Source organism: Acanthopagrus latus, chromosome 1 (assembly GCF_904848185.1).
Source record: "Acanthopagrus latus isolate v.2019 chromosome 1, fAcaLat1.1, whole genome shotgun sequence".
Lineage (NCBI taxonomy): Eukaryota > Metazoa > Chordata > Actinopteri > Spariformes > Sparidae > Acanthopagrus > Acanthopagrus latus.
Window position 1 is genome coordinate 25,791,579 of NC_051039.1, and position 20,586 is coordinate 25,812,164.

A 20,586-nucleotide genomic window follows, 5' to 3' on the forward strand; every position below is an offset into this window, starting at 1 on the left:
ACTTTTTTAAGTTGATATCTGACAACGGGGCCAAAAAAGTTTATTTTACTTCTCTGAGAAATGCAGTACAACACGCATTGAAAGGCATCAGATAACACCTATTCACATAATAAAAAAAGAAAAAAAAAAGAGTGTGACGGAGAAAGAATTTTGTTGAATACACACGTCCCCACACACCTGTTGTGAGCATTAATGGAGTCTTTCACTTCCGTCTGCGGAGACTGTCGGTAGAGAGAGTGTATTTGTGCGGTTGTTGGGATTTGTGGGTCTATTTATTGGTGTGGGTTGCCGCTTGTGTGAGCGAACAATGATAAAAAAAAAAAAAAAAGAAAAGAAGAAGAGTAGCCGCAAAGCAGCAGTCGTATATTTGACACAATTTTCATCAGCTACCGCTCACGTCGTGCACGCACAGTACAAGCAGACCCGCACAGAGGAGCTTGATGTGCTGCACAAACATACATAAACAGACACCCCCAACACACACACACACACACGCACACACAGTACACTGACAGTGCCAGCTCGTGACATTTCTGAGCATGCCATAGGGACGAGCGGTTGAGGGCTGGTGGAGGGCTAAGTGTCTGTAGGCCTGAGATAACGGCTGTCACCTCCCCAAGTCCTCCCGCTCGCACACGTACACACAGAAACAAACACTCACGCTGAAATACACACTCCCCTCCACAATTAAACCATCCATCCGCTGTGACAGTGAATGCTAGTCAGTCGACCATTCAGCGGCGCTCGATATCAATAGAGTCCCTTAGTTTCTCTGTGTTGCGCTCCTTTGTTGCCGTGCCGAGATGGGAATGGCTTTAACAGTTGGTAGAAGTACATGGCCTGTGAATAGAGATGGCTTATGGCTGTGTTCATGCATTGTGCCGCTCTCCTGTCTTTCAGCCCGAGATCTTTTAAAAGTGCCGTGATTGTGGCGAGAGCGGTGATGAAGCATTGTTTTCCCGGCTATCAACTTTGGCACATGCGTGTGCGGATTGTCCCTCCTGTGGGGCACTCCGTGCACCTCATTGTGCCGCCGGCACATTGTGCCGCAATGTGCACGCGCATTTACGTTCGAAGTCGAAACAAGCGCGGGGGAAGATAAGGCAGTCGGAAGATTTGCAGAGGTGCACCGGCAGTCTTTTCACAGAGACAGGAGACACACAACTGCCACCTTTTCGCTAACGTACTAACCCCTTTTCTTTCTCAGGTAATCACTTTTTCTCATTCAAGCATGAGAAAAGACAGGCGCGGGGAGAGAGTGGGAGGGTGCGGGGTGAGGGAGAGAATGAACCATTGAAAGAATAATACCAATTTCTGGGCTCCATTGATTTGGACAAATGGCGACACATCACGGGCAGGATAGTACAATAGGGAAAATTTTCCAACGGAATAAATGCAGAGCGGTTTTGTTTTAGATCTGCTGGGGAAATAAAGTGTGTGTGTGTGTGTGGGTGTGTGTGTGCCTGAACGCGGGGTCCAAAAAAGAACACTGACACACTTAATCAGCAAAAAAACAGTGCATCTCTCTCCCTCTCTTCCGCTGTTTGTGCACGTGTGAGTGTGCACGAGCATCACCAAACAGGCCCATTTGTCAGTACAGATTGTAATTAAGGAGGGCTAGCTCAGGAGCAAGGCAACCCAGAAACAATCAGACTCCCATTCCGGGGCTGTGCGAGTGCGTTTATGCATGTGTATGTGCGCACGCTGACATATGTGTTGACATCCAGTGGGAATCCATTTTGAAGCCAAGGCCACTCTCTCTCCCGTTCAATTTGTCTCTCCCCGACACCCTCCAGCCCGCGCAGTGCGATCACCGCGACGCTCTCTTATTCATCCACGTCCCGTCCGTCCTTATCATTCATCCCTCCTCTCCTCCCTATTTCATTCTGACTTCCTTAGCTCTGCGAATACAGAGCTGTCTAAGAACTCTCAGGTGGTTCAAGTCCATTACTTTGGGAGATAGAAAAACACTGCTGAGGTGTTCTGATTGAGGCCTATTAAAATTCATAAGCTGTGGAATAAGGCCAGAGATAAAAAAAAAAAAAAAATGCAGCTCTGAAGGGCGGAGGAGTGGTGTATATGGATGTTCGTGTGTGTGTGTGTGTGTGTGTGTGAATTTGTCCAGTGTTTATGAAGAACGAGGGGAGGCGAGTAAAGAGAGTGAGAGTGATAAACGCTCTGTGATCCCACGAGCCTTTTACCTCTTTAAATTATCTCCATACTTTTCTCCTCGTCTCTTGTCCTCTTGGTATTTCCCTCCTTCTCTTCGCTTTGACAATACTTTGCGTGTAGCCTCACACCCCTGCTGAAGCTTATCGTCCATATTTTCCCTCATTTTTACCTTCACATCACACTGTGAAATACTTTCTCCAGGCAGCTATCTGTCTCTTTTTTTATTTATTTTTTTTATTTATTTTTTTTTCTTTTTAGCTAGTTGCTGTTGATAAAAAAATAATCTTCCTCACCGGTTTCTTTGTGGTTATGGAGGCACTTACTGAAAATTATCAGACACATGAAACACCTGGTATTTTTCTCTGTTTCTCGCTGCCTCTGCTTAACACACGCACAAACGTGCGGAGTACATTAAGAGGGGGTGGATCGATGGGGGTCAGAGGCCAGTGGAGAACGCTCTCTGACTGTTAAAACTCCCATTTCGATGGGAGACGGAGACTCGCTTCCCATCTCCTTCACCTGTCTTTATTCTTCTTCCTCTTCCTTTTTCTCCTCCTTCCCTACAATGGACCCATCCCTCAGCCCAGCCGCCTGGGATAGATATCACAAAGACTGTGTAGAACGAAGGGGATGAAAGCGGGGAGAGAATGCCTTCGTTTAGCTGGCAAAAGTGAAAAAAAAAAAATGTAACAGAAAAACAAGTGGAGACAGTGGTGGAGTAGTGTAGTGCCAGCTGGCTCTTTTTAACATAACAGTAGCCTAGTTAGTGTCGGCACACCTGTTCATTTGCCATGCGAGAGGACGGCATGACAGCACGTTACATACTGTAACACCTCTGAATGCAGGTGGACTCTTCTCATGGGTTTGCTAAGCCGTGGTTGCTTTTTTTTCTCTGCAACAACAATCTTGGCTTACACCGCGGCCATCAGGATGGACCTAATGAATTCCATGACAGCTGCCACTGTAAAAGAGCAGCCATGCACACATTCCTTAGTGATTAGTCGCTGCAAACTAATGCAGACACGAGGAGTGCAGATAGCAGGTCAAGCCTCTGATGCCCAGTTAGAGGGCTCTGAAATAATAAAGATGAAATTGCATTAATATAAGTGGAGACAACTAATCTGAGACTAATTTACACATGACTGGGTGGTGTACGCAAGGGTGGTGTGAGCTGTACTGCACTTTTTACTGTAACCACGCAGTAGCAAAGAATGCACAGGGAGCAAGCAGAGACAGCAATATACATGGAAGATAGCATCTGAGCCTGCAAGCCAGCATGTAGCTGCAGTACTTTAGTGGCGAGCAACAACAATAGATAAGTCTGTAGTCATGGCAGTGTGAGAGATCACGCTGCATGGCTGGAAATTAAAGGTTTCCAGCATCAACCAAGTTCTGTGTATTCTAACCCTAGCCTGGTTCCTCGGGACTAAGCCCAACCAAGACCAGGCCCTCCAGGCTTAGCAGGGGGCTGGGGCCAAAGGGCAGATATTTTCCAACCTTATGTTGGATTTACGGAATTGAGCGAGTAAACCGATGTTATGAAGCTAACCATGAAACCTGGTCTTATTGTTTCTACTGTGGCCAGCCTCGCTCATAGGTGGTGCTTTGGGTTAACATAAATGCCAAACAAATCTGGGCAAGCAGTGTGAGCCTCCTTAAGCCTTTCAAATAAACATAGATCTTCCAAGAAAAACTTAAAAAAAAAAAAATACATTAAAAAAAAAAAAAATGCTTGTTTTTGAATCGGACTGAAAGCACACATAAGTGAATATGGACCTACTACGACTGTCAGTGGCCCACAGCCTCACGCAAACCAGCACACAAATTCAGCATTTTTCAATGATCCGTGAAGAACCTTCCTGTCCAGTGTGGTGCACAAACCAACGGCCTCAGAGGCAAGATCCTGGAGAGACTCAAGTGTTCCGAGGGTATGTCTCAATTTGACTTCTGCATTTCCTGAATCTTGACAATAAAGATGTAGTGGAAAGTTGACAGGACCAACATAATAAGCAGGGCTTCATTTGGACCAGGATGTGGGACTTCCCATATTGGGAATGACACCTTTATGACAACATCGAGCACCTTCTTTGTCACCATAAAATAAATGTTGTACAATATTTAATGTTATCGATCCTGTCGCTCTTTGTTTCCCCACTGAAGTTTCTCAAAATTGCTTGTGTCTCCATCATGCGAGCATTTAAAAACCGCCACAGCAAACATGTCACTTAGTTTGGTTTCTGAACCTGCTGCTTTTTGTAGTTGTTTGTGTATCTTTCCATCTCACCCACTATTGTAGCAGTCCACAGATAGAAGAGAGATGAGTCCACAGGGACGGTCAAAGAAAGAGAGAGCACATGTGCAAACGGTACTTAATCAGCTGTTACTGTGCACCTCTTCCTGCTCATTCTCAGTCGTTACTGTGAACGCTCTGATGAATAAACGTAGATACGAAATGCTCAGTTTGTTACAACAGTTTTTGTTTTGTTAACTGGTGTCAAGTGGCGCTGCAGGTATTGTGGATTTGCACTCGCCCTGACCTGCCGGAGCAGCACCCAGTCTGCGTTCCCTGGACCTTTATGATTCACAAATTAAGCACTGATAATAAGAATGACACATCTATGACCTACATTGAAAACTATCATAATGCGTAGAAAAGTTATGTAAATGGACAGGACTTGTCATCAGCACATTTCCATCCATTACCATCTTGTTAATTCGATGCAGTCCCAGCGGTATTGAAATCAAACCACTTACTGGTCAAGGCCGGCTATAAGACCATGCTTTGAATCCTCGACCTCGCTTGTGCTCGGCTACAGCGTTCCCATGCCTTGAATGAGATTATGTCTATCCATGCAATCAACTGGCTGTGTGCTGAATCAGTTGCACCCTCTCAGTCTCCCCGCTGCTTAACAATATGCGGTCCTGATGGCGCTATAGCCCGTCCCTTCTGTTTCCATTGATCGACACATCGCAGGTACCCCCCCCTTCCTCCGATGGCCCTTTTCTCTTTCCTCGTCCCCTCCCACTCGCCTGAGCTGCTGTCATCCCTCCCTCTGTCCCTCTACAGCATCAGGATCATGCCATCTGGGTTTGACACACACATTTGTTTAGTCCCCATTGTGCTAAGTGGATCCACGCGGAATAAAGATTGCCTGTAATATATCGAAGGGAAGTGGGACGCGTGGGGGTGGGGGAGGTAAGACGAGTGAAGTGGAGGGGGGGAGAGGAGCTGAAGAAGAGCGGGGGAGATTGATGATTGATCCGAACAGGCCGCATTAAAACAGTGACAATAAAAGAGTGAAGTGGAGGGGGTGCGGTGCGAGAGAGAGAGAGAGATGACAAAACATATGCTGCTCTGTCTACGCCATCAATCTAAAGTTGTGAGCTCACCTGGAAATTGTCAGGCATTAGCGTGTTTGTGGTGCCGCATGCGTGTGTGTGTGTGTGTGTGTATGAGCGACTATGATGAGTTTCCTCACAACCAATATACATATTCAGTGAAAGCACGCCACTCCATCATCCCCCCCCCGTTTCCTGTGTTCGTCAGATCAGCGGCCGAGCTGGCGTTGATGTGTAATGCCTGCGCGCCGTCGCTTCCCCGTGTCTTTTCAGATTGTGTTTGTGTACTGTAGCAACGCGGCCCAAACAATGATCCATGTTTAAACTCAGCAGGACCACGGCACCCGCGGAAGAGTAACACAGGCGCATGTTTAAGAACACCGCAAGGGGGGAAAAAAACACAAACACGCGGTGCAGGATTTACTGTAACCCAATAACTTAGTCTTTAAAATGACAAAGAACTATTGGAGAGGAGGGGATTGAAGTGGTTCTTCAATTTGTGATTGTTTTTTTCACCTTCAGCCCATGAAGCCCCCCCGTGGAAGAGACTCTCCAAGTGTATGAGTCATTTTATCGATGAGGGGCATTAAAACAGAGGGCGGAGAGAGAGAATCCCCACAAAAAGCAGCAACTGTACGAACTGAATGGTACTATATATGATTAAAACTGCTGTTTGTCTTCTTACAACTTATTAAACCTGCTGCGACTCTTGTACAAGAATGGAACATCTTTACCCATAAATGAGGAAATATGACTCTCCAGCTAAATGTGCTTTTGTTTATGTAGCAAAGAGATTTGCACTCTATTTCACAGTTAATACATTGCTTCCCGCAGAGCAGTACATAATCCACACGTTATTTTTCAATGCACAGCACATTTCATTTGCAGATAACATACCCCATTGACTTTGTGCAGCCGTGTCAGAGGGGGGAAAAAAAATCCTCCGTTTTACACCATTTGTCTCCCGTGCCTGTGCGTTAAAAAGCCAATAAGCCCTAATGAGTTAAACCGATAATGATGAAGAACAGAAAGAAAACAGTCTTAAATCAAGCAGCCGCAGTTAGCTGAAAACCCCTCTTTTGATCAGAATCCATAATAACGCTTGATTAAAAATGACTCAGCTGGTTATGTTTTCATTATAGAGAAAGAGGGGGGAAAAGGGGGAGAAAAAAGTGAGGGGTAAACGAAGGAGAATAAGAGAAGAGAATCTATCATAATTAGCGGCGGCATAAAGAATGGAAGTGTGCGTCTTTTTATAGATGGCTGCTAATTGAGGAGAGAGCACAGAGCCGATTCTGCTGCGTATTAGCTTTTAATTACCCTAAACGAAAGCAAAACACACATACATAAGTATGCGTGTGCACCCATGCACGCACACACAGAAAAAGGGTCTGGCTTTTATTCACATTCCAGCATTGACTTGCACACACACACACACACACACACACACGGTTCACACATTCTTTGTTGAAGGTTTTTAGTCTCTAGACGGCCTCACAGTTTTTTAGTGTGTGCCCGTCCCTGGCGAGATCATTACTTTACTTTGGAGGCCTGCATGCTCAGAATCTCAACTAGCTCATTATCGAATATACCAATGTTTAATAGCATAATTATTACATATTTCATACCACTTGCTGATGGAAAAGCTAGCTGAAGTGTGCCGCAATTTTATGCTTGAGGGTTCGCTCTTGATGCGAGCTGAAGTTTGTCAGCTTCTATTATTTATTTTGGCCCTAACAAGTCAAACTGCATCTGCCGAGAAGAACATCATCAACACCAGACAGACATTCATTAATTCATGTGACAAGATGGTACAGCAGCATCTGCCGAGGAAGACAGTGATCGGCGGCAACGGGGTTTTTTGTGATTTGTATGTGGTGACTGTACTGACTGATGATTTGAGTGTGAAAATTCGCCGGGACGAACACACACACACACTCTTACACACACACGCATAAAAGAAAGTTGCGGTCAACAATCCAAAAAAGTGCATTTTCAGTGAATCATTAAGGGAGGATATGTCAAGATGTGTAAAATGCCAGTTTAAAGTTGACCCATGTCCTAGCTGGTTTTACCAAGGGCACTCATCATTTGCTTCATCTGCATACAAAGTATTTTCTTATCTAGAGGACGGCAGCCAGTGAACCGCGACCTGCCCTGAGGTATATGATGTACACACAGGCGCGGGCCTCGCCTCTCTCTGGTTTTTTATCTCTTTCATTTGCTCACTCCGGGGTTATTGTCAACCATCAGACGTCCCTCTGCCTGGATTAGCAGTCTGTGATGAGAGCCCAAACCGCTATATGCTGGATGATATGATATGCAAGCCTGGCTGTCGCTAACTCTATAGGAGGCTAATTAACCTCCGTGTCCTCTGCCATTCATTTGCAGGAGGGCTGATTGAAAGACCGGCACAGCTAATGTGCCTGTGTAGCTGGGCCCTATTCTTTGAATGTCACTTAACAAATCCAGACTAGCGTGATGCAAAAAAAAAATGTTGCTGTCAGAAGCTCAGTTTGGTTCTTCGAACGCAGGAGGACTGCTGTGGTTACATTGGATGACAGCGCAACTTTACTTTGAAACACTGGTGGTGGCATGAGTGCGTTTGAAGCCATGATCTGCATTCATATAACTGGTCACATGCTTACACTTCTGTGATTGGCTGGTACAAATTGCAAAAACAAAACAAAACAAAAAAACTACACCAAACAAAATAAAAGTCAATAAGAAGGCTATGATCAAAATATACATGTTTAAGATTAAAATGATGTAAAATTAATTTTAAAATGGCTTTGGGTCAGGGGTGGAGTCTTGTTATCAGAAGGAACGCTGGTTCGATTCCCCTGGTCTACATGTTGAAGTGTCCTTGGGCAAGATACTAAACCCCAAACTGCTCCTGACGTGCTGGTCAGCACCTTGAATGGAAGCCACCACCATCAGTGTATGAATCTATGGATTACCTTAAGTCGCTTTGGACAAAAGCTTCAGCTAAATGCCCTCAATGTAAATGTTCAGAGAAGCAATCCAGGAGATCTCTGAGGTGTTGCCGATGGTTGATGGATATCTAGCAGGCTAGATATCTGTACACAAATGGCGTCTCAGTTCCTGTTACCACTCCTTCTTTGCTGAGCCACAATATAAGCAGCCAGTTACATGTTTTCACTCCTTGTTATTCCCTGCAAACCAATGCAAAAACAACTTGGACTGTTTGAACCATGGCGTTCCAGTGTGATGCCTTGCATGTGCAAGCCTTCCAATCGCAAGACAGAGTTGTGTGGTGTGAACAGAGATGCGATCTGACGACTTTGAAAATCATGTAGTTTATGACTGAGACATTTGCCACCGCCAACTTGTCATTTATTACAGTTTACAGTGTCTTAGGGCCCTTAATCAAGAAAATCATCCAACACTGGAAACAGCTATAAGCTGTGTACCGCAACACCATTGCATGTAGCCCTGTGAGTCCTCACTACACCACCAAACTACCAGCATCACACACTAACTCAAGAATGTGCAGATTTCTATTCATGTACTCCTTCCTGGTTTTGACATTCTAGTGACGTGCATACAAGAGTTAATTGAAAACAGATCAACTCAGACATCAGTACGCCGTCAGAGAAGGTTTAATAATAAATATGTGAGCGATTTTTGGAGAGCATAATGTTGAGCTTACCGAACACAAATAAAAATTCTGCCCAAAAGAGCCCATTATTCAACCAAAGAGTCAGTATTTCATTGAGCAGACTTTGACATTTATGACCCCCAATAAACGTTTCCGGCAGTTACTCACAAGCTTCGGACGCCCCTCTTTTTTAGTAAAGCTTCCAGCTCGTTTATATTCTTTGGTTTCTTTGCTGCCACTTCTTTCTTTAAATCCCACCAAATACTTTTTAATGGGATTCAAATCCCAATTCCTGGACCAAGTTAGGCTCGGGAATCCCTCTCAGAATGTCCCTGAGTGGCCATCTTAGTCCCTGGATTTGAAGCCCATCTCATCACTAAAGTGTCTTTTAGGTAAAAAGGGGGTTGAACATTTTCGATTGCAACAGTATGTGTAGCCCCTAAATGAATTTGAAGGTTGCCAAATAACTTTTATACTGTACACAATTTATGCTTCTCATACAACGGATACAAACTTTCAGTCAAGGTCATGCTCCTGTGGGCTGAACTACATAAAATCAGATCTAGATTTAAAAACTTCCATTTTTTTTCTAATTTAATCATCTTTTTAGAATGTGTACAGAACTTAATTATAAAAGTGAAGTTGTGATCGTATCTACGTCTCTAACGTGCTGTGCATATTATCTTCTAATACATAGTTATAACAATGTTGCACTATGGCTGCCTTTTGAGTAAACTGAGCCTAAGAATGAGTTGAGTTTATGTTACAATGACTTCCGGTTAACTGTGATGTAGCGCTTCCTGCCTCTGACAATTGAAAAAATACAGGCATCTGCAAGTAAGTCAAGCACGGGAAAAACCCAGGGAGGAATTTAATAACACAAATTGTAATTTTATTAACCATATATTTGCGTATATGGATGAGGCCCTTCACTTAATGTTGGAAACAACTGTCTAGTCAAAGCCCCGACACGTGGGATCTGAAGCCCTCTGACCTTGTGTTGTTTTCAAGCCCATACATTTTAAACACAAGATTTCAGATGGAACTTTTACCCCTGCAAAACTACTACAAACACCTACGCTTACCCTGTTGACCACATTTGGATCGCAGATTACTTCTAAGAACGAAGGTGGTGGGACTGACACGTTTTTTGGATGGGTGCGGTGATTCAGATTGTCGAGGATGCTCATGGTGGTAAAATGGAAAAAAACAAAAAACAAACAAACACTGTCTCATTAATGTTATTTATATTACAATAAAGACACAGTTTTTGGCACGCAGGATTTGGCAGCAAAGTGAATCCGAAAACTACAAGGGTAGCGCTATTCAATAACTTTCAAGGCCGTACAAATGAAGTGCCTTAATAGAGGGCTGAAAAAAAAATTGTCCAACTTTGTGTATGAGAAGCCTTGGCACGCAGCTAACTGTTGGTATTAAGTGCCTCTCCCACGGTGGCAGTTATACTTGCAGTGCAGTGAATAACACCACGGCCCCCTCTCTGTCTCTCCTCTCGGCTGTTCAAAGGCCGCTTTCACTGTTCCAAACGCCTCTCCAGCCCGGCACTAAATCATCACTGCGGGTGTGTCATGTTTTCAATTTAAAAATGCATGTGCTCCACCCACACCACCATCATTCCACGCACACACACACACACACACACACACACACTCTCTCAGAGACAGACAAATATGCTCTTGGACACACAGATCTCACACACTCTCTCTCTCTCTCTCTCTCTCTCTCTCTCTCTCTCACTCTCACACACACACACACACACACACACACACACACCATAGCTATTACTGATGCTTAGAGTGGAAGCATCCTTTTCAATAATACACTTACATTTTCTAGAGGGACCATAATTTACAGCCTATACATAAAAAATTGTCAGGTACCCAAATGAATCCTTAGTGCTCCCTGCTTCCATTCAGCCCAGTCCATTAATCATGCCACTGATAAACACTGGCATAATCTGATTGTGTAATAAGGCGCGAGTATGCGTCGCACAGCGCAGGCGCATGCGCAGGAAAAGAAGCGCCCACGCGGAACCGCGTGCGCAACACTTGACCCTGCCGTGCAGATAATGAACAACAATGGGCTGTTTCAGTCATGGCACTCTTGGTTGTGCAGGCTCACCACTTGTTTACAGCAACACAAGAGCCAAAAAACGACACAAAAGGGAAAGTCAAGGACGTAGGCAATATTGTATAAATAATGAGCTGGATAAACTCCACAGAAATGTGAATGGAGGTCTGTTTGTAAAGGTAGTTTCTTTTTCTCTATGTATGCATGTGTGCCGAATGTATTGTATACGTGCATGCGTGTGCTCGAGACAGCGGCACCTCTGCTCGATTATAAATCATATCTCCTCTCCAATGCTATCTCAGAGAACAATGTTGGAACATGAAAGTCATTATCAAAGCTGATAACACCAGCATTTAAAATGAAGGCGAGGAAAAAGGAAAAGGTTGACATTTTGCTCACGTTAGCAAAGCGAATCCCAGGCATTCTTTCGCGTCAGCTTGAACTTTACTGAACTTTTACATGTGAATTTACAAAATTGATGACAAAAGAAAAAAAAAAAGAAAATGCTGAGCAAAAACAGAAGAAGCTGTCGTAGTGTGTTAGCTGTGTTGTCGTCACTGTAATTCTCTTCTGCCTTAAACCACTTTCACACCCAAATTAGCAGGTTTAGGTAAGGTAATCCCACTTATAATTAGCAATTAACTCATTTCAAATTGCCTATGGAAAAGTTTGCCTGTCTTTTTTTCCTTTCTCATCCCTGTTAAGAGTTGCACATGCTCAAAACCCATCAGGCAGCTGACAAGGCTCAGACCACAGGGAAGGCACAGTTGCTTTGGTTCAAATCTTTAAGTTGGTGCTTAGTTTGTAAGACAGACTGAACCAGCACCAACTTAACAATGTCCGACAAGCCAACAAGCCTTAACCTCAACTCACGTCAAAGCATCGCACCTGAGAAAAGGAGAGTGAATTAGTATGTTTGCATCATAGCTGAGCTGGATGCAATAAATACCCAGGAGGACTGCAGGGTCAGTCGACCCCAGGAGTAGACTCCGATGATAGATATTCACATTGCACACAAAAGCCAGACATAAGTGGAATGTAAACAGATTTTTGTTGGCCAGTGTGAAGCAAGCAGAAAAGAGTGTGAAGCAGCAACACTCAACATTTCGTGGACATGTCCACTCCTCGCTGCAAATTATCTGGAAAATGACCTCATCTATTCACACACGGGCTCAATCAGACATTACAAGGACTTTGCACTAGTGAGACTGCAGGGTTACGCAAGTCCTTCAGTTTGCGTTCTCACATACAGCTCCTCCAGGTGATGTTGAGTTCAGGGTGGTGAAAGGGACTTATCAAAGCTGTGAGCCTGAGGAGGTTGGCCAGACTACAAGGTTTTGACCACAAGCCGCACCTCATCGTACAAGGCTGATCATTTGTTATTATAAGTGATGCCCTAACAGTCTAATGGTAAACAGCAGGGAGCACTTCAATATTGTTTCATCTAATCAAAACCGCTAGATTGTAGTGCTTTTGAGGGTAATCAAAATATTGGGTATGAATTGTGTTTTATGAGAAATATGAGGATTATTTATAGGCCTCGTTGCGTAGACCTAGTGTACTACTTACAACCAGGGTGAAGCTCAAGAAAAGGGTGGGAAAAAGACAAAGTTAGGAAATGGAAGTCAAAACTAGACACAAAAGGATGGGAAGCAAGCTGCCCAGTAAGTCCTGCTCATACTTTAGTTCGGCTACTTTTACTCCGACACAATGGCCAGTATAAATGTTGGCAACGATTCTGGCAAACCACAGATCAGTTAAAAATCAACGTGTCTGTGTTGCTTCCTTTACATTTGTTCCGGTTCAATTTTCTATTCTTCTCTCCTCACGACGATGTGTTTGTGGTCTGGCACTAAAACCGCTTGGTCAGGGTAAGCAAAACATCATGGTGTAGCTTAAACGTCTCATAGTTCTCCCAGTTTGTCGCCACAAAAACTGGCTGATGACCAGGCACCAAAGCCATTGAGTAAAATTCGACAATCTACCTTTTAGATTGATACCATAACATCCTGATTTATAATAAGATGTGGATTACGTATTAAAACATTTTTTAATACCAATATTGAGTTAACGTTACATCAGAAAACAGTTTTTTTTTTACAGTAGGGTTAGGGTTAGGTGAATTTGGTGACACCACACTGAATATTAGTGAAGGTATTGAATATTTTTTGTGGTGTCTCTTTTCGGTGTTGAACTTTATAGATGGTCCCTGCGCCCTCGTCTCACAGACAGCTGACCATAGAGACCAGTGTTAAAGTCCAGCCCCGTGGACAGCTCGTTGTGATGAAAATACAGTTGTAGCTTGTTGTCTACCTTACAATGGTAGGAAAGAGTCATTGTTTGTGTTTTAACAATGTTACGCTTATGAGTTATTGATCTGGGAAGTTCCAATCTGTGAATATATTTCAAACTTTACCAAACTAAATCCTACCACATAAGTCAGTTACGTATCACATCAAAACCAGCTGAACTTGCTTGCGTACCTGTGCTGTAAGTGTCGTTCTTCCATTATGCTGCTGCTGTTTGAGAGGCTCAGGCTTAAAAACGGCACCACCACCCCCTCCACCTTGTGACATGACAGTCGGCTAAGCAGAATGTGATGTGAATGTGATATGCCACGTTTTGTACAAATGTCAACCTCGGACGAGTGTGTTGTTTCCAGATATGTTAACTACTAACATTATATCAGGGGTGACTGGGCTGTTCACGAAACTATAAAGAAACTCACAATATAACAAGAACAAAAGTATCAAGTGTGTTCTTTCTCTTCCCCCCACACCTTTGTGTCTTCTTCCTCTCCTTTTCCTTTTCCCATTTCTCTCTCACCGCTCCTTGATCTCAGTCCTCTTCAGTCCCTGGTTCCGGGGCCTCTGTTCTCTCTCCACAGATATGTGTGTGTGTGTGTGTGTGTGTGTGTGTGTGTGTGTTCACAAGTGTGCCAGCTTGTTCTGTGGCTCAGATTAAAAACATTGTGATCGAAAGACATCGAAATGCAATACAACTTGTTTATCAAAACGAGATGATGTTTACACGATTGTGTTTCTAAGCTCCAGACAACTCAATGGACTTTATTGCAGGTTCACACTGTCCATTGTAGCCCTGTGAGTGGTCACGATGTCATCGAGCTTCAAGCACGACTTACTGTTACAGTGCAGACGACCTTTGCTGTGCTGCTGCCTGGTGTGACCAGTCTTTGAATGAGATATTCTGGCACTGATGTCTCAGATGAGTCAGAACTGTATTTCAAAGCTTACACAAGTTCATGTTTTTTTTTCCTACTTCATCCAAGTGTACGAGTTCTGAAAGATACGCTTTGTTTGAAAGGAGACCTGGTATGCTTTTTATTTTTATTTTTTTTCCTTCCTTCCTTTCCTTTTTTCCTTTTGTATGTGTGCTTATGCATACAAAAGGTCAAAATCCACACCAACAGAAGCTCGCCTCTCCCACATGAAGCACTGCTCCTGAAACACCTCGTCAGTATATATGAACTTAAGAGACATCCCATTCTTAATCCATAGGGTTTAATGTGACGTCAGTCCACTATTTGCAGCTATAACAGCTTTAACTCTTCTGGGAAGGCTTTCCACAAGGTTTAGGAGTGTTTATGGGAATTTTTGACCATTCCTCCAGAAGTCCATTTGTGAGGTCACACACTGATGTTGGACGAGAAGGCCTGGCTCTCAGTCTCTGCTCTAATTCATCCCAAAAGTGTTCTGCTGGGTTGAGATCCGTACTCTGTGCAGCCAAGTCAGATTCACCCACATCAAACTCTGGAACAGGTAGGGGCCATCCCCAAACTGTTCCCACAAAGTTGGGAGCATGGAATTGTCCAACATCTCTTGGTATGCAGAAGCATTCGGAGTTCCTTTCACTGGAATTAAGGGGCCAAACCCCAGCTCCTGAAAAACAGCCCCACACCATAATCCTCCCTCCACCAAACTTTACACTTGGCACAATGCAGTCAGACAAGTACCGTTCTCCTGGCAACCTCCAAACCCAGACTTATCCATCAGACTGCCAGATGGAGAAGCGTGATTCGTCACTCCAGAGGACGCGTCTCCACTGCTCTAGAGTCCAGTGGCAGCATCCGACATGTTGCATTGCACTTGCTGATATATGGCTTGGATGCAGCTGCTCCGCCATGGAAACCCATTCCATGAAGCTCTCTACACACTGTTCTTGAGCTAATCTGAAGGCCACATGAAGTTTGCAGGTCTGTAGCGATTGACTCTGCAGAACGTTGGCGACCTCTGCACACTATGCGCCTCAGCATCCGCTGACCCCGCTCCATCATTTTACGTGGCCTACCACTTTGTGGCTGAGTTGCTGTCGTTCCCAATCACTTCCACTTTGTTATAATACCACTGACAGGTGACTGTGGAACACTTAGGAGCGAGGAAATTTCACAACTGGACTTGTTGCACAGGAGGCATCCTATTAGTACCACGCTGGAATTCACTGTGCTCCTGAGAGCGACCCATTCTTTCACAAATGTATGTGAAAACCGTCTGCGTGCCTAGGCGCTGGCTTTTATACATCTGTGGCCATGGAAGCGATTAGAACACCTGATTTCAATTATTTGACTGGGTGAGTGAATACAATAAAGTGTATGTCTCATATGTCAAAATTAATATACATACTGTAACATTTCTGATACTGACAGATTAACTGGGGTACAAATTAAGCATAATGGACTCGCCCAGGCTCATTATTTTTCTGATTAGAATGCCAACCTGTCTTTAATTAGGAAGTTGTGACTGACTTTTCTAATCAGGCTCGTGTTTAATCTGTTTATTATTTTCAATAACAGTGCACTGTCAAGTGTGTGTGTGTGTGTGTGTGTGTATGTGTGTGTACCTGTGCATGCCTGACGAGTTGGAGAAAGAAAACTGGATTAAGTTGTCAGAACTCTTAGTGCAAAAGAGCGTTGATTAGGCATGGAACACAAAACATTACAAAGCTTATTTTTGTGTAATTATTTTATGGTGGCAGTGGTTAGTAATCACCGCAGGGACGTCGGGGGTGGACAAGGTAAGTGCTGGGTCGTGTTTTGATCAATTTTTATTATTGAATAAACTGCAAAAAAAAGTGTTCACATATTGATGAGTGATGAAAAATTTGTACCGGTTTTGGCATTGATGGTCTAGGTCAAATACAAGCTTTAGTTAGCAATTATTGAACCCCTCTGGCAGGAAATGATTCATGTCAGGGCCTTGATGTCTAGATGTGAGGATAAACATAAGACGGAAGCAAGACAGAGGTGCAGAGGAGAAGGGAATGATGAAATTATTGAAAGTAATGATGAAGGAGCAGGATAGGAGTAGCGGGAATGGCAGAAGAAGAGAGGCGGACAAAGGTGTGGGGGGGGGGGTTGTTTTAAAGGGATTAGATTTAAGACATGTGATAAGAACATCAACAGAGATGACGCCAGGAGAGAGGAGTTAAGGGAAGGAAAGATGCAGCCACCTGGAAAAGTTCTGACAAGTGGACGAGGGAGTGAGGCGGAGAATAATGAGAAGGTGTAAGTTGAAAGGGAAAAAAAGCACGGCGAGGCTTAGGAAAGAGGTGTTTTGGTTATTTCTGTGTTGCCCTGTAATGGGATTTTTTCACCTGAACCGCTGAGACCGGGGGCCAGATGAGCACCTATTTCACATGATGAGATTTCACATGGCTGCGATCCCCCACCGGAGCGGATTCTTTCTTCACTCGTTTGATTTTAGGCTTTGATAGAAAAAAGAAAAGGTCATTTTTTTTTCTCCCCTCGGTGGGTGAGTTAAGTGGATGATTAGAGTTGAGTTCTGTGGAGAATAGGAAAATAAGACGTTGCTGGGACACCCAGGCCAAGGTAATATAGGACTTTATTTATTCGACGATTCATTTATCGGCCAAACTCGGAGGTTACATATACAGTTATGTGTTCTTGAGTGCGAGTATGAAAGGGATGCGGGCATAGAGACAGAAAAGAGTGAGGCGGTTTGTGTTATAGTACATCAGTAAAGGCTGCATGGGATTGTGAGTGTCAAGAGAGCGCATTTCCATGCAAAGTAACTGATTTATCAATCCAAGCATCTAAATAGAAAGTGACTTTGAGGAAGCCTGTCGCGGGTTACAAAAACACATTTCCTAAACAGATTTGACATTGCTGTTCTATCTTCAATACTAACAGATGTGCCCTCCCCTCCTGCCTATCCGCTGCACACAAACACAGACACCTACACGACAGACTTTAAGTCTCTCACTTTAAGCAATAACCTAACCCCCCTCTCTATCTGCAATAAAAAAATAAATAAATAAATAAAAATTCAGTGTTTTTTTTTCCTTAGTGCCGCAGCCAAACGTCGAGAGTATGAGTTGTCATTATGCCGGATCACGTCAGTATTTTATGTCTAATTGAAGTTCTCTGGCAAAACAGCACCAGAGGAGAGCGTGCATCTCCAGTGCTTTCACCTCCCCGAGCACGCTGGCACACTGTGTCGCATTGCTAATTTGCCCATAGATACGGAAGCACATACCAGCCACAGGTGTGTTTATTTTTATTTTTTATTTCTGTTATCTTTAGATCACAAGTTAATTAATTAATTACTTATTCATCTTGTTATCTTGAGAAAACAAGCTTTGTTATTGAAATACATGTATCTGTTATCACAGGAACATAAAAGGTCATTGACTCTTATTACTTATAGCCTATTGTTTGTTAGATCAGCCTTGCCTGTGCATGCATAAAACGTGTCTTTTCAAGTCAAGCGACTTAGCTACAATAAGCAAATAATGCATCAGTCTGTATTTAGATACACACTTTATTAGCCTATACCATTCAAACAGCCAGCAATATGGGTTTTCCCCCTGTGCCAACAAATCTTCCTAGTACTCTAGCTAGTACATAGAGTTGATCATAGAATGTAAGACTTCATTCTGCCCCATCTCTACACATAAATTAGGGATTTTTAGCTAATTACACTGTGATTATATTCATTGCAGGCTTTTATACATTGCATAACTACATTCTAGCCCAAAGGTGCCCTCTTGGAGGATCAAAAGTGTGCTTAATTGACTGACTTCCTGTGCCCACAGTGCTCAGATTATGAAAAATAGTTAATAATTAGGGATACTACAATTTTAAAGAGCATACTTAACTGACAAAGTTGTAAATGACATATAGTGATTTATTTGATCATTTCTTAAAAATAACTGTCATTTCTCTTCAGTAGAAATATCTGATTGGTCCAGTGGAATACTATGGCGGGCCAGCTTTTTGCCCATGGGCCCTGCTTTGGTCAGCCCCCCTCTAGCCGTCTACTCCCCACAAGCGGAAACAAGCACTACGTAAGTTATATGGATTCTTTACAGTTGCCATTAAGTGAATACCATCAAATCAATTCAATATGTACGTGAATCAAATGGCAAAGTTCATATTAAGCTCATATGGCTGCATGTGAAACGCTCTTTTATGAAGGTATTTCCTCATGATAAATGTTTTTGTGTTCAAGAAACTGGCCGCCTGATTTCTCGTCCGACTATTATAAAGGCCATGTCCGATATAATATGGCAGTACATTCATCTAATTAAGCTATAGGCTGATGTTGGTAGCATTAAATGCACAATTGGAAGTGAGGGTAGAAGAGTGTCCAACTAGCATATTTTGGATCTGATATGGCATTGTGTGTGATTTCTTATAGACTAAGATCTTGTAAAATGGTGTCTAATAGTGTATTAGAACCGATTTGGTTTGTAATTACGTTTTAATTTGGTATAATAGTGTCTAAGTATAGTAGCCTTTATTTTAAGTAATAAAAACTTGATATGTGGTTTCTGATAACAGCATAATTTGCGTAGGCTAATTATCGCCGGCCCGCTTCCCCCACCTAGGTATGGTGACGTCACCACCAGCCGCCTTCGTCAGCTGCACCTGTGGCTAAAGGGGTACTGCTTGACAAAAAGTATCCCGTTTGTTGACAATTTTACAGCGTTTTTAAACAGGCCTAGCCTTTTTAAACGGGATGGCCTCCACCCAAACCAGGAGGGATGACAGCTTTTATCTGTCAACACTGACCTGACTGTCCGTTCCTGCACCACACCCACCTCCTGACTCACGGTAAACACGCATCCCACTCACTCACCCGCACCCGCCTCTACCTACATGACACACGCCCCCCATTCAGTTGCCCCCGAGGCACAGGACAACATCCACACCATTGAAACCAGACTCTCACGCAGACGAATCACACGCAGGACTGTTTTTAGACCAAACTGTGTTTTTAACATTCCTCTGAAAAGACATGGTGAGCGCACGTTCAGCACGGACATTAAAATGGCCGTGCTGAATGTGCGCTCTCTTTTAAACAAATCTTTTATCATAAATGATTTAATTTTAGGTAACAGTTCAGACAGCATTCTCCTGACAGAGACATGGCTTGGCACTGATGCACCTGTTGTTCTCACTGAGGCTTCCCCACCAAATTTTAACTTTTTATTTTCTACAAGAGGGGGACAAAAATGAGGTGGAACTGCATCAATCACTAAAGACACCATGTTGTCAAATGAAGTCTTTTTTAACAAATATTTATCATTTGAATACCATGCCTTTGTTTTTAGCAGCCCCCCCATTCTCTGTATTACAGTCTACAGACCACCCCGCTATTCCACCTCTTTTAACAGTGAATTCTCAGAGCTACTGTCAATAACTCACAGCAGTTATAACAGAATATTAATAACCAGTGATTTTAATTTACACATAGACAATTCCTCAGATTCAATGTCGAGAGAATTTTTAAACCTTCTACACTGTCTAGATTTTAATCAGCATGTCACGCAGCCGACCCACAGCAGGCTTTTGTGTGTTTTTTACAATCACCAGTTTTAACCAACGGGAGGCCCCAGTGAGAACAGTGAGGAAATGCTACCTAACTTCTGAAGTGGCTGCAAATTTTATCCAGATTTTACAGAGCACTCCTGCAGAAATTTTACCAGCACCATGTGATTTTATTGTTGACAGCTTTAACCATAAAATAAAATCAGCGCTGGACTCAGTGGCTCCACTTTTAATAAAAAACATTAATACAAGACCTACACCCCCGTGGAGAAATACAGAAACTAAAAAACTCAAGAGAAACTGCAGGAGTGCTGAGAGGAGATGGAGAAAAACAAAGTTAACCGTTCACCATGACATTTTACGTGAACACCTCAAAACCTACAATAACGCAGTCAAACAGTCAAGAATCTCCCATTTCCAAAAGCTAATCGACGAACATAAAAACAACCAAAAATTCCTCTTCTCCACAATTGACTTTTTAACAAACACACATTTTAATAGATCCTCCAAAACACCAACTGACGCCCTTTGCGAGGATTTTGCAGACCACTTCAGA